Raw genomic sequence first — 4,908 nt, forward strand, 5'->3', positions numbered from 1 at the left:
GATTAAGGTCTGAGATATGAATCCAGTTTTATTTCTTGCATGTGGCAATCTTCTTTCATAGCTTTATGTATAGGTCTAGGCATCTCCATATGACCTCTGGCTAAGAAGGGCTCTTCTATGATATTTTATCTGCCAGTGACTCCAACTGGTGGCAAACAGGTCTATTTTTTTCCGACAGAGTAAAAACCCAATGAAAAACACATATTACGATAAATTTAGATATAACATGATAGGCATTTTCTCCTCAATAGTATCACTATTCTAGATATATTTCTTAAAATTTGCAATATTGTAATGCCATATTTCATGTGATTGAATTTTTTATCCTATTTGGAACATAACAGCAGAGGGTTACTGCCATAATAATAATGGCTACAATAAAAACAATAAAACGATAACTGATAACAATCACTATTACAGCAACCACAGCAACCAGCCTTCAAGTGTGCATATATTCTGTCCAGTATTATCTTAATTATTTTACAAAAGTTTAGCTCTTTTAATCACCATGATGGTACTATGTAGAATACAATTTTTATGTCTTCACTAGGAATGTGATTGAGAGAAATCAAGTAATTTTGCCACAATCAAAGGCCTAAGAAGTGGTAGATTGAAATTAAGACTCAGATATTTACTTGGTTCCCCTGCTAATTGGTGGTTTTCCAAGTTATACTGTCCTGAAAGTCTTCTTGGGTGCATTGGGCTTGACCTGAACTCTTTCTTGATGGAAGAAGTTTAGTCTAGACTAGTTGATTTTATTGAGTGCTGTACAGGGACCTGACATCCTACCGGATGGAAAATGATAGAAACATATTAGGCAATCAAAATGTAAACGTTTCCACTAAAGAGCAAATTGTGGAACACATACGGGACTTGAGAGCCATCACCTTAGAATTCTGCTGCAATGGAACATACCGAATGTATGGTAATAAATTGCAGACCCAGGGAAAGTCTGAAGTGTGGTGATTTAATTAAAGATAGTGGGATAGGTTTCATTTTCCCACTGCTACTGACATAGGTAAGTAGCCGGGGATCTAGAGGACGGGTGACAATCAGCACCTTGCTCCGGGGATCCAGAGAGAGTTGCAGAAACTTCCTGTCTGTAGTCTTCCAACGAAAATCTTAGGTTTTACTCAAGTTTTTATTATGCCAGACATACTAGGTAGGAAATATAATTACTAAAGAGGGTCAGGTGTGAGCATACTGGGAAATAGGCCAGCCTGAGAACACAAGTTCCTACTGAAAGGACAGCTTTCATGCCAGTAGCTCATGTGGCCTATAGCTTTTTAAAAAAATATATTTTTAAGGAAGATAGAATATTATAATGTGTGCATGAAATAAGCAGACTTACAAATACTAGAAAAAAATTAAAGAAAGCAATCCTTGCGAATTATCTGGTCAAGAAATCTTCACATTGTTGCACCAATAAACCCTAGCCTTCATTTAGTCTAGGCACATCATTAACTTAAAGGCCATTTTAAAGAAAACTTCTTTAATTGACTTTTAGGACTACAAAAAAAAATCTAGAAAAGGATCAGCTAGGTGGCTAGAAAATTTTTTGACTTTTTCTTTTTTAAAATATGGAACGCTTCACAAATTTGTGTGTCATCCTTGCGCAGGGGCCATGTTAATCTTCTGTGTATTGTTCCAATTTTAGTATATATGCTGCCGAAGTGAGCACTTGACTTTTTCAACTCAAGGTTTGGAAAGCCAGAAGTCTGACATCAAAGTATAAGTAACTTGATAACGCTAGTAACCCTAAACTCTAATAACCCTAAACACTTATTTTTTTTAATTTTTTATTTTTAATTATGAGAACAAAGATGCAAAGAAAGAGGACAAGGTAAAGTTACAGTGGAAGGACAATCACCCATAAACAGAATTCTCAGAAGTCCCCTTGCTGATAACTTTGAACTTTCAGTCAAAGAACATTAAGAAAAATAAAACAGAACCCATGTATAATTACTGTGTCCCTCAACTCCCCAGATTGTAATACATAATATTTTTAGCAGCACACAAAGCAATTTAAAGCCATAAAACTAATGTAACTTCTTAAACATTGAAGGCATAGTACTTTTATACATTTCCATGCACATGCATATTAGTTTAAGTTAACCTCAAAAGTTTAAGTGGATTGTTTTTCTTAAGGATTAGAGTCAAAGGAGCACAGTAAAAATGATGTTAGAGTGGCAATTATTGTTTGCATAGGCCCACCAAAATATGAGGGACATGGAAAAAAATGCCTTGGCCTAAATACAAGGAGACCCTACTCCTGACGTTTCCTGGCATAAGACCAAGTCTAGACTCCATGCAAACTAGTTTTTCCAATCCAAGTCATTGTCTGTAGTGCCAATACACTTTTATTTGTCACAGTCTCTGTTGTTGGTATCATGTTTCTATATTAAAGATCCTGGAATCTGCATATCTTACATTGAACACACTTATTTTTTTTTATTTATTTATGTTTGGGCCACACCCAGGGGTGTTGAGGGATTACTCCTGGCTCTGTGCTCAGGAATTACTCCTGGCAGGCTTGGGGAATCATATGGGATGCCGGGGGTTGAACCTGGGGTTTGTCCTGGGTTGGCTGCCTGAAAGCAGTGAAAAGCCCTATCACTGTGCTATCTCTCTGGTTTTGTTGTACAAAGTTATTGCAATTTCACCATGTCTACAGTGTTTAATACCCTCCTCCAGTGTTTTTTTTTATCATTTCTAATCTGCCTTTTCTCCCCCTCTCTTGTTTTCAACTACTTGGTAATCTCAGTTTCAGTTCTGCAATCAAACACAAAGGATTTTTCCATTAAATAATGTCTATTCCCTTGTTTTATTTCTTGATATGTGTGAGATATAAGCGAGATCATTCAACATTTGTTCTTTTGCCATGACTAACTTCACTTAACATGACACCATCCAGCTATATTCAAGTTAAAGCAAACTGCAAGATTTCATATTTTTTAAGTTTTCATATTATTCCATTATATCTATGTACCAAAATCTTTCCTTTCATTCATCTCTCATCAAACTTTTAGGTTGTGTCTATATCCTGCCTATTTTATCACTGCAGTGAACATAGGAGTGCTTATAGCTTTTCAAATTACGTTTTTGTTCCTTGGAGTTGATGCCAAGCAGAATCAAGGGGTCATATTAAAGGTTTATTTGCACTTCACTGACAAGACTCAATACACAGTAGACATTTTTTAGACCAATATGGTGGATAAATACTCCCCCTTCTGTACTAGTCTATGTTCTATGGGATATTCAGATAGCATGGTCATCCTGTGTGTGCATTCTATTAAGATTTATTTTTGTGTTTTCTGGGACCCCAAATATAAATGCATCAGGAAACACATGAATCTTCCTATCTTCTCTGTCAAAGATTCTTTAAGTTAGACTTCTCATATCACAATAGGGGCAACAACCAGAGCAGATTAACTTTTTGGAGATTGTAATTTTCTAATCAACTACTTAAGATGAGGAACATGTTGACAATCTCCATACAGGATCCCTAAACAAATTTTGGTTTATCTAATTTGTGGCATATTCTAGGAGAGAGAATTGAGGACCCATTTCACAGATTTATCAATAATTTCCAGTGCCTCTGATCTTTCATATTCTTGCAATTTTAATCAACATTGCAATTCTCAATATAAATGTGGAAGAACTCATATAGTTACACATTTAACATCTACTTGCTCATATGTATGGTTATTTAGCACAGATCATGCATTTGTATTATAAATATAATAACATACATAATTCATAGGCGCTTAATTGAGATCAGATAAAATTCTACAGGTTTATGAAAAATAATGTAACTTTATTTTTACTAATGTTGACTAATTATCCTTTCCTTATAAACAAAAGTAACAAATCAAATTCATTTTGACCATTTGTGTGTAGTAGTCAGATAGTAGTCATTTTTCACTTACACAAAATTATTTCAGATATCTTAAAATATTGACACCAAAATTATGATAATAATTGTAATGTCATATTAGTGAATCTGTCAATAAGTATGTAAATATTAATACATCATATAATTTTAATTATTGGATTTACATATAATTAGCTTTCCTATGATTTTACATACCTTGTTTGTCACAATAATAAAAAAATTCTCTAAAATGGCAAAAATATGACCAATTTTCTCTAGAACAATGTTTCTCAAACTTTTTCTAATTAATAATGGAATAATTCAGGAATAATTAGGAATGTAATATTCCTAATTAATAATGGGATTTTCCTAACCTTGATACCTTTTGGACCTTATTTCCTCCTTGTAGCTCTCATGTTTTACCAATTGATCCTCTAGTCCTGTGCAATGTTCCCTATTACATGGTTTTCATCGTATTATATTCTAGAAATATCCTGAGGCTTCACAAGGAGTCCATAATATCTCTGACAGAAATATACTCTAGTCAATATTAGTCATCTTTTACTATATTCTCAAGCTATTTGATTCTATGATATTCATTGCCTTTGACTTATTTTACAACTCTGAAAATTAAGAAAGCCCAAGAGTAGTGGAAGTAGTTTTAATTCAAAGACTTGAACTTTGTTTCATATTCCTGTAATAAATTCCTGTTTCTTTCTAGCAACTCCCTTTCTCAGGGAGAAATTTTCCTAATTTCAGGCAAGTTTTACATGTCTAAACACGTGTATTTCAGCATTTTCAGGTTTATAATTTAAAAATAATAAATTATTTTATTTGGATCACACCTGGAAGTGCTCAGGACTTACTCATGGCTTTGCTCTCAGGAATTACACCTGGCACTGCTCTGGATCGAGCCTGCATGAGCCGCGTGTATAAAATAAGCAACCTACCCACTGCACTATCTCTACAGCCCCTAAAAGTGTTTGTAATTCCCCACTGAACAGGGATATGATACATTTCTAATTCCCCTTTCT

General features: G+C 34.3%; 1 non-coding gene across 1 annotated transcript; it reads right to left on the reverse strand.

Annotated features, from left to right (window-relative positions):
* Positions 1–1,574: 1,574 nt before the first annotated feature.
* LOC126010621 (U6 spliceosomal RNA) lies at positions 1,575–1,681 on the reverse strand. The gene has a single exon (XR_007496641.1). It is a non-coding gene; the product is annotated as a U6 spliceosomal RNA (small nuclear RNA).
* Between the last annotated feature and the right edge of the window lie 3,227 nt (positions 1,682–4,908).

The sequence above is a fragment of the Suncus etruscus genome, chromosome 5, assembly GCF_024139225.1.
Source record: "Suncus etruscus isolate mSunEtr1 chromosome 5, mSunEtr1.pri.cur, whole genome shotgun sequence".
NCBI lineage: Eukaryota > Metazoa > Chordata > Mammalia > Eulipotyphla > Soricidae > Suncus > Suncus etruscus.